Source organism: Myxocyprinus asiaticus, chromosome 36 (genome assembly GCF_019703515.2).
Source record: "Myxocyprinus asiaticus isolate MX2 ecotype Aquarium Trade chromosome 36, UBuf_Myxa_2, whole genome shotgun sequence".
In the NCBI taxonomy this organism is placed as follows: domain Eukaryota; kingdom Metazoa; phylum Chordata; class Actinopteri; order Cypriniformes; family Catostomidae; genus Myxocyprinus; species Myxocyprinus asiaticus.
The window spans coordinates 19,087,301-19,098,531 of NC_059379.1; positions in this window are offsets into that span (position 1 = coordinate 19,087,301).

Below are 11,231 nucleotides of genomic sequence, written 5' to 3' on the forward strand. Positions count from 1 at the left end.
CATGTCATCTAAAGTGATATGATAGGTGTGGTTGAGAAGCAGATCAATATTTAAGTCCTTTTTTACTATAAATTCTCCTCCCTGCCCAAATGGCAATACGCACGAAGAATGTGAATTGCCAAAAAAAAAAAGAAGAACGTGAAAGTGGAGATTTATAGTAAAAGGGACTGAAATATGTATCTGTTTTTTTACCCACACCTATCATATTGCCACTGGAGTCGTATGGATTTCTTTTATGCTACCTTTATGTGCTTTTTGGACCTTCAGTGTTCTGGCCACCACACACTTGCTTTGAATGGGCCTACAGAGCAGATATATTGTTCTAAAAATTTTTTTTTTTTTTTTTATTTTTTTTTTCACAAAAAGCATTTGTGTTCTGCAGAAGAAAGAAAGTCATACACATCTGGGATGGCATGAGGGTGAGTAAATGATGAGATCATTTTCATTTTTGGCTGAACTATCCCTTTAAGCCCCCTTTGTCTGATGTTAAATGAGTGTGATTGTAAACTTTTTCATTTTCTCAACTACTTAACACCAAATTTCAATATATACTTTTAATCTTTAAATAGATTTATGCATGCCAAAAATGTAAAAATATCTCCAGCACAAATGTTTTCCAACTACATGGTGTTGGACTATGTAGTTTCCGCACATAATATACAGTACAAGATACTGGTATTTTTTTGATACACGGAGCTTCTTTTTAGAACAGTCAAATTCATCATTATCTGTTTTGAGATGTGTAAACCAATGGAAGTTGTGCAACTTAAGTGGAACTACGTTGCTCTGTCACTGCAGCTTTTTTTTATGAAGGCATCATGGTTTTACCATAACAGGCTATTGATGAAATATCTGAATATTTAATCTAGTAGTGGTTATGTAAGGCACATTTCTGCCTTTGTTATCTAAAACAAACATAGTAATAGGGAAGGCAAACCAATAAGCTCATACGGTAAAGAAAAGAGCTTGGATAATAAGACTGGAACAAAAGGTCAGCAACAATAGCACCAAAAGTAGTGATGCAGTCAGCCAGACCCTGGCATATTCATCAAGCCTTACTCAAGCTCCTACCCAGCTTCTCAGTGCGTGTCTTCCTCAGCTCCCTCCTCGCAGGCCACCTGTCTCTGGCCGTGTCCCAGGTTTGTTGGATATTGAAGGGCTGAGGAGAAGACAGACTGTTACTGAGGGGGGTTGGGGCTTTTTCATACCAAAGGAGCAGCAGGAGAAACTGATTAGCCTATCATTTGAGTGAACCATCCTTAGTATTGTTGAATATGATAAATATCATGTTCTGTTCGTCTTAATTGCTGTAGGTTCATAAGGTTCATTATTTACCCCAGATGTTTTCCATACCCCACTCATCCCTAACCACTGCCCCTCAAAAGGGAGATGACTGAATCAAGCCTCCTTTTGAGAAAACAGACCCGCCTAAAACAGTACAACATGAACTTGGGTGGTTCCTGGATACTAGCCTTTCCAGAGCTTGTAAAACCTGGGGAAAGAGTGAATCATACATCGGTTATAACCACAACACATGCAACATGTGTGCTAATGCCTCTTTCAGGTTACCTAAGAGTTTCCGTGCTGTCTGGCAGCACACAAGGGTGTCTGGTGTCTTAAAACACAGTAATGCCTGTAAGATTTAATCCACCTTTTAGGCCAACACAACATACAAATAATTGTTTGTATGCAATGTTTTAATTTATACTGTTAAATGACGTATTGTACAACATTTCAGTTGTGAGGCAGCACAACTTAAGCAAGACATTAATTTCTGTTTCAGCAGTATAGACATGACTACATTGAACCAGTCAACCAATGTATGAAAATAAATAGCTTCTACTTGTAGGCATAGGCTATATATATATATATATATATATATATATATATATATATATATATATATATATATATATATATATATATAAAACAACTTTATTGTGTACAACACAAAACATCAATTATAAGATGGACTTAGAGTGATGCATAAAGTAAAAGAATAATTGCTCCTTGATCTTCTTTGGCTTAAAAATCCAAAAAAGTAAAATGTTATGTGCTAACTCGAATGATCAAGTACAGAATTGAGGTTGTGGGGACTTCCCATAAGCCCTTGCACTTGAATAATTTAAGCACGTTTGCTTGGTCCAAAAAAAAAAAAAAAAAAAAAAAAAGGAATTGTGGCATTTACTTGTTGTTATTAAGAATTGATCGAGATTTGAGCTCTTTTTAGTATTACTGATGTTGTTTTACTGTAATTAGTTGTTTTGTGTAAAGTAACCATTTGGGTGATTAGTGTTCTATAAGTGATCAAATTGGATCCTGTTGGCTCCATGCTATTTTGTCCTTGTGCATGTGAAAGTGTGTATCAGAAATGCAGCTTTAATTGCACTTCTTTGGGGTTTTAATTTTATGTCTGACATTATTTTCTATTGAGACAATTAAATTAAGTAGGAACAATAATGTAAATGTTAATTTGAAACAATGTTGTTAAATCTTATTTGTGTAACATATCTTTTTAAGTAAATAAAGTTGATATTTGCTGTTACATTTGTATATAGCTAACAAAAGTTTTCTTGTTGACCATAAGTTGAATTTACTTAAAAAGCATGATGCAAAAATGCTACATATATTTAAGTTAACTCTACACATCATTTTCTTTAAATCCCCCCATTCTTGAAATAATATAATTACAGGAAAGAGTAATACCAATGCAATAAATAATTAATAAACTAATCTCCTTTACTTTTATTTCATTGTCATGAGCACTACACAAAAACCACTGATATTGTGATGTCATAACATCAGATATGATTATGGTACGGATATAAATGGCTTCATATTTAAATAAGTAAAATGAGTGAAGGAAAACAATATATTCTGGTATTACCTTCAACTATGCCAAGAACGTTGGTAATAAGATGCCAGTGTCTGTGAATGGGTAATTGAGGACATAAAAAGCCATGTGAGACACAGATGGTTGATAAACACTGGTATAAAGAGCCCCTGACCACTCAGGTGTTTACTCAGAGTGAGGGCCATGAAACTGAAGACCTATTCATTCTTTATGCACATTTAGGCTTTTTACTGTGCATAGACATGTGTGTGGTTGAATGCATGTGTGTGTCTGTGCATGTCTCTTTGTGTTGGCAAAGCTGTCCATAAAGGGAAAAGAACGTGACTGAGATTGTCTCTGAATCTCCATCTGTTTCCCTCTCCCTTTTTTCAATGACAGCCAGAAATCATTTAGTTGAATAGTGAATGCAGCAATTATTGATGTTGGGCATACAAAATGAGAAAGATACATGAGAGTCAGGACTTACAACAAGCAATCAGCTCTGTCCTTCAGGAATGGAAAGAGGATTCAAACTCTGGAAATTAATGCTTACTGATAACATTAGTACAACAAAATTGATAACTGGCATTATGGGACAAATACTCCAGCAGTTTGTCCAGTGAATTTTCTCACAGCAGAATTGAATTGCAAAATCAGATTTTGTTTACAAAAGCCAATATGGAATTCACAGTGGCTTGAATCTTGACTTGTAACAGACAAGCTCTGGATCTTTGGTGGTAAAGCCGATTAAAAAAAAAGGGATTTGTATTCACTTAATCTACCACCTTTGACAGGTTTCTCAATGAGGACAATAAATAAATCAGAATTAAATGGACAGAAAATGAGTACTTTTATCAACATCAAGAGCTTTCAGAGATCAATAATAATAAAAAGTTTAATTATAAAAGGTTTTTGCTGCTTAGTGCTCATAATTCAAATCAATATATGTTGGCCTAGATAATGTACTCAGAAACTGATTTAAGTCCACATTGTTTTTCATGTTGGCACAACATACCATACAAATGAAGCAATATAATGAATGTGATGTGATTTAAAAATACATATACAAGACACCTTTCATGTAGATACAACAATTTATTCAATAAGATAAAAAAAAAAAAAATACATTAAAGAACTGGAATAGATTTAGAAGCACTGATTTTCCATCTATAAAGAACAGAAATTATGGCTTATCCCTATTTATTGCCTTTAGCAGATATTCAGTAGAGTACTATGGTGTAAATCGACCTCAAAGATAGCTGTTATTGCTGCAAATAAAATACACAAATATGGTGCAAACTAACCGATGTTGCAATGACCACTATTAAACTTTTCAAGTCATTGCCACAAAGAAGAGGTGAAGAGATGGTAAATAAAAAAGTAGTGACCTTAGTACATGACTTGATAAAGGAGACAAACAAATTGGTACTACAAATCAATATTGCTATATTATTATGCATATTTATACAGTATATGTTTCCTTAATTCATCCTGAACTTTCTTGATCTGTATTGTTGTGTGTCTCAGACATTGTAAAATGCTACCTGTAATTCAAGTACAGCTGAGGCTTGAGTTTCACATACAGTACAGGATTAATATTTAACCACGTTTTTAGTGAAGCCTATTTGATATAACCGAACCCTCCAGACAATTAAAACAAGCTGTATATATAGGCTGCAGAACAAACGGTATATTTTTAGCCTATTGTCATTCATTATTAGAGGCTTTATTTGTATTTGTTAACATATGCACGACATATACACAACATTAAAGATTAATTCCACATGACCTTTTACCATCAAATTAGACTGCCTTTTATTTTGTATACTAGACAGCCTGGTTTTTGACATCTGATTTTCAAGTCTTGGCTCGAGAAATTACTACTGTTCTCTTCTCATACACTGACACTCTGTTCAGTACCTACTGATGGCCAAGTTACTGAGATGCCATTTATCAGATAACAACAAGAAGACTAATTTGCACGTCTATTGTTCTGACAAGGGCAATTACAGACATATGACTGAATGAAGTAACAGCTCATAGCTTAAGATATTTGTGGGCTTGTCCATGATATGAAGTGTTATGTTCGAGAAATCTTTTTATTATTATTATTATTTCTCCTTATTGCCTTTTGTGCTTTATATGATCTTAAATGGGTCATGACATGCCTTTTTATTATTTTAATATTTTTCTTGAGGTTCACCTATAATATTAGTAACTTTTTTGCACACACACACAAAAAAACAGTCATATATTTGTAAAACATGATCATTTTCCACCCTCATTCTTTTTGGGTGAACTAATATTTTATCAACGCTATTATTGCTGCTTATTGAAAAAAAGTTCAACATCATGTCTGCATCTTTTTATTGACACTGCTTTCTGTACTAAATAAGTATTAACTATAATAAGTATTATCTGCAATTAAAGGAATATTCCGAGTTAAATTTTGACTCGTCTCTCCTTTTCTTTAAAAAAAAGCAAAAATCGAGGTTACAGTGAGGCACTTACAATGGACATGAATTGGGCCAATATTTGCAGGTTTACAAGCAGAAATGTGAAGCTTATTAATTTATAAAAGCACTTTCATTCTTTTGTTGAAACTTGGGTATTATTTGAGCTGTAAAGTTGTTTAAATTTGTGTTTTTGTGGGATTATAGGGTTTACAGCATTACGTTGTCATGGCAACGAATTGTAAAGGTTAATAAGTGATTTTATGACACTAAAATTGTTAACATGCATCCTGTATTGTTTATGTCTTGTAGCTATACTTCTGAAACAGTGAGTATTTTAACATTTACAAATTGGCCCCATTCAGTTCCATTGTAAGTGCCTCACTGTAACCCAGATTTTAGATTTTTTTTTTTTTAAGAAAACGAGGGACAAGTTAAAATTTAATTTTGTTGTAATCAACATTATGCCACAAATGCTGTTGATTAAACGTAACTTGTATTGAACCCTGAATATTCCTTTAATTACAGATCTTTCAATCCAAGAGAGGTTACTATGCCTGAATTGTGCCTGTCCAGATACTGATGATTTAAACCTCTGCAGAGTCTCCGAGAGATTCCCTGTCACAGCAGTAACAGTTAGACCAGTGCATCTGGCCGCAGTCCAGAGCACTGCAGCAGGCTGACACCCCCATTAAAGCAGGCCATCCCACTACGAAAGGCCACTGCAGAGAACAAACACACTCTCACTTGGCCCATCAAGAATTAATCAGAGATGACCAATACCAAACAGCACTACAACAGATATCAACCCTGCTCTCAACTCTGGTATAGGCCTGTTTTCAAGTTCTCAGAAGGGTTTGTTTAAAGTCCAGGTTGATCTCCAACCACCAGGGCAGGCATATACATACATATTATACACACACTCACATACTGTACTGTACTTGGTGTCGGTCCTTTTGTACACAGTGTCAACTAACAAATGAAAACATACTTATGGTTTTAGCCAAACAGTTTTATGTATCAACCTGATGAAACCATTTCTAATGTAAAGCCATGACTTTAGTCAGTCACCACCCACTCAGTTTTCCACTGAACACACTGTACACATCTCACCTTACTGTCTGTTATCACCAGAGTGAAAAAGCTTTTAAGACCAGCACTCACTACAGAAGTTTGATCAAATGCGTAAGAAGGCAGTGATTTCTGTTGAATACAGAAAATGGAAGTGTCATATCAAGGACAAGAAATCATTAGCAGACATCTGTATACAGAGCAGAGGTATAAAACAAATGGAGAACTGAGGGACAGAACTGATGAAACAGGTGTGATAATAATGCCATGGCTTGTCCTTAACCCTGTTTTCTCCACTTTGGAAAGTTGACTTTTGTTTCAGTGGAACACCTGCAAGGTTCTTTGTCTTATGTTTGTGTGTGCACACATATTGTAGGCATATATACACAGCACTTGCCGTATACTGTAATGTGCACATACAGTGTGTACTTTGTGTGTAGTTGATGGTGTTACAATACAGATTAAATGTTTGTGACAGCAAATTCCCAGGTCTCTTCATTCAGTGAATGAAGTGAAGGCACTTCAGAGAGACACAGCTAAAGTGGCTGTTATGTAATGATCCTTTCATGCCGAATCCCTGCAGAGATGGATTGCTCTTCATTCTTGTCTCACCAACTCAGTTATGACACCAAGTGGTGCCAACCTGATATTGCAACTTCTGCTGTTCTGAATTCCATTGAGTCCAGCATCTCTTAAAGGGATAGTAAACCCAAAAATGAAAATTCTCTCATCATTTACTCACAATCATGCCATCCCAGATGTGTATGAGTGTCTTTCTTCAGCACAACACAAACGAAGATTTTTGGAAGAATATTTCAGCTCTGTAGGTCCATAAAATGCAAGAGAACGGGTGCCAAATATTTGAAGCTCCAAAAAGCACATTCAGTATAACCATCATAAAAGTAATCCTTAAGACTCCAGTAGATTAATTAATGTCTTCTGAAGTGAAACGCTAAGTGTGTGTAAGGAATAGATCAATATTTTTTTTTTTTTAAATTACCAAAAATTTACGAGGGTCGAGGTCACGCATCCTCTCACGTGACGTAAAGCATTGGCAAGTTAACGCAAGAACTGAAGCGTGAAATAGCCTATGAAAAAATATGGAAGTGCAATGTTGTTTACAACAGAGGAACATACATAGATGCCTCATTCAGCTGGTTTGGATATGTCAACTGCGGCGCCATCTTGGAATGGTCAACAAGGAGAGCTGTTTTAATCTTTTTGAATGCAAGTAAAGGAGGAGATGCCTCAGACAGAGTTTGCTCAGACCACTGCCTAAACTGCTTTTGTGTCGAAACAGTATCGCGGTCCATAGGAACATGCAGAGGAGGCTTTCACGCTCACATCACGTGAGAGGCAGTTTGAAGTCGACCCTCCTCAACAAGCTGGCCAGAAGCGAACAGTAGTAAAAAGAGTTTTAAATATTGATCTATTTCTTACACACACCTAGCGCTTTGCTTCAGAAGATGCTAATTAATCCACTGAGGTCGTATGGATTACTTTTATGATGGCTATAAGTGCTTTTTGGAACTTCAAAAATTTGGCACCAATTCACTTGCATTTTATGGACCAATAGAGCTTAAATATTCTTCTGAAAATCTTCATTTGTGTTCTGCTGAAGAAAGACACATCTGGGATGACATGAGGGTGAGTAAATTATAAAAGAATTTTCATTTTGGAGTAAATGAACCCTTTAACAAATTTTCTAGAATTTTGAAACAGGACCACATTTGATACTTAACCCTTGCGTTTTATATGGTTGTTGTTGTTGTACTACTCTGGTGGTGTGGAAGTATAATTTGTATTGTGCTCTCCTGTGGATTAATTACCTCTGCTTGTATTTTTCTTATTTGTAGGTTCCGTCCATGCAGGGCTTGCACTGAGGCGGCTGCCTTTGTTTGGGCTGAGTATTCTTTTTCAGCCAGTGCGGATGTTAGTCGACACGTATAAGAAAGATGAACGGGGTGTGAGTTCCACGCCCTGCTACTCGCTGGGCAGAGATGTGCCGCTTTCGCCTCTTACAGTTGGGGTAGTTGGGCATAACTTTTGTCTTCCCCATGGTCCACTTTATTGAGAAGAGTGGAATCGTTGTGCGAGTGAGCTGAATAGGGCGCACGCCAGAATTTTGTCAGTTCGTAATGAACTTCCGGGAAGTGAGGGGCAGATTTGCGGAACACGGTCTCTTGGCGGCGTCTGGACTGCACAAACCATTCATCAAGGCAAGGTTTTTCAGGTTTCTCTGGAGATTACTCGAGACCGAGCTTGGGGAAAGGGCGGCAGTGTCATCCAATGACCACATGCCAGATGCAGCGAGAGACATAACATCATCATCCCCAGCGTCAGAACCGCTGAACGTGACGAGGCGGCGTGCTCCTACAGAGGGCTGAAGCTCATCACGCATATACTGTATCGGTACATGGACATTGAGGGGCTCGCGGGGCATGTCGGCATGAGGTCCACCTCAAATTCATCCTGCTTGACCTCGCAGCCCCGCCATGCCTCCTTGTGTGATCCTTCGGGAGTCACAGAAGAGGCGGGTGGGAAGGTGCGTGAGGCTCAACCGTCCCTCAGAACGAGGGCGATTTGCAAGCGAAGCATCTTGAGACTCATGACCTCACAGTGAGGGCAGCCTGTCTCTATGAGAGCTGTCTCTGCGTGGGCACGGCCCAGACAGTGAATATACATGCTGATCAGATGGCAGGATGTGTCCCTCGCATAACAAAACACTTACGGAACAACATCTTTAAAAAGACGTGAACACGTAAGTGGCTCTTTTAGTTATATATATATATATATATATATACACACACACACACACACATACATATACACAAAAACACAATAAGGATACAAAACTCCTGCCGAAGCACTGCGGGGAATCAGGAAGCAGAAGCGGCCCGTTCACCAGCGAAGCTGGTCAAGGTGGAGTAAATGTTTGTCAAGACACTGCAGGGGAGCGGCGAGTCTTCTCGTTGTCATGAAGATCCCGCCCGCTGACTCGTGTATGTTGATGGCGAAGTAGTTGAGGGCTTCTAGAAAAGAGATGAATCGCTGTCGTGAAAGAAGAAAATTCTGAGTAATGTTGTTTGCGCGCCCGCTTTTATAGTGGACAGCTTCATACCTAAAAGGGCGGGGCTCAAACACCATAGCCATTATTAGAATTGGCGTTATTGTAGAGAGGTTTCAACTAGGTAGTGTAGAAGGACACTCCCCATTTGTGTCAGCTTAGTGACACAATGTCAAGTGTACTGAGTCGTTAGGGAACTCCCCACCTTGATGACCAGCTTCATATCCAACACTTGAGTAGGAGAGCTGCTGAAATAAAGAGTGTAAACCCAGATCCAAATGTCACAGTTCACAATCACAGATTACATTATTTTGCTCAGACAAAACGGTCAAAGGACATCAGTGCAACATGTTATTTTAATGTCATGTAAATTACATTTCATTCTTTGGTGGTAACGCTTCCATTTAAAATATATATATATATAGACCTGCTAAACCAAGCAAGCTACAAACTATAGTTTTCAACAGTTTGCCTTAGTTTTACGTGAGTCCATTTGTTTTACTGAAGCTTAGAGTGAGGGCTCAAATGATCGGTCCTTTAATTACAGTTTCATACAGAATGGATGGTTATCTTGTCCAAGGGAATTAAACAAATATCCATCATTAAATTTGATCTCACTGATCAGCGATTAACTCCACATGTAAAACAACTATTTTCAATCAGTTTAACTGTGATCCACACACATCGAGCCATCCTCTTAATTATGACAGCTATGTTTGTATGTTATACAACTACAGTTATGTGTGTCATCATTATGTTAAATTAAAAAAGTCAGCGACCCATTTAAAGCTTCTTAACAGCAACGTGAAGCATATGAAAGGGTTGCTCTCTTTAACTTCAAACATCAAGATGTTGCATGCCAATAAGTTGGTCTGATTAATGATATCTGCAAGGATTTTGTGGAGCATTGCGTCCCTTGACAAAATACCTTTAAAGAGTGTAAAATAAAATAAGAAATTTATAGTGTAAATACATGCCTTCAGTTGGCCCTTTTGCAGTTTACATAATGGGTTTATGCACAAGCAGTTAGAAAAAAAGTTTTTTTTAGTTTGTTAAAACTTAATTAATTATTATACATTCCAGCCCTCCCTTGCACGAAAAACAAAAACAAAAATACAAACAAAACAATGCACATTGTTGCAAAGTTGTTTCTTGGATCTTTAATTGTTCCATAGAAAAAATTGAGTAACTATCCTGGTATGTACATTACCCAGATCTCTATTTGATGTGCGTGTTTACATCTGCAAGATGTATTTTTTTCTTTTTTTCACGTTGTTTGTTCATCTGCAATACATCTATAAGGTGTATGTCAAGAATTAAGTCTCAGAAGTCAATAAGTCATTAAGCAGATGTCTTTGAGATGTTTATGATTTACAATGTTTGTAAATCTGATCATTTTAAGATGTTTAGCAGATGTTAATTAGATGGTGATGCTTTCCAGATGAAAAGATCTAAAAACAGACATCTCAGAGATGTACGTGTGCTGTCTGGGTATATGTTAGCCAGGGTTTGTTTTCTGCTATGCGAAGCCCAATCCACAGAGGCAGTGTTTGTATGAATTCACAGAGACAGAGCTACAGCTTACTAAACTGAGAAGTATTTGCTTATTAGTAAAAATAACAGTAATAATAATAATAATAATAATAATAATAATAATAATAATAGGCTAATAATAATAATAATTGGCAGTTTCCTTTTTCATAAAACTTTACAAAAAAAATTCCGCTGTGAATTTGTCATCATTCTCTGTGCTGTCTCTGATGCTCCTCACACTTTTAACACAGTATCATACGGTGCACACCATTGT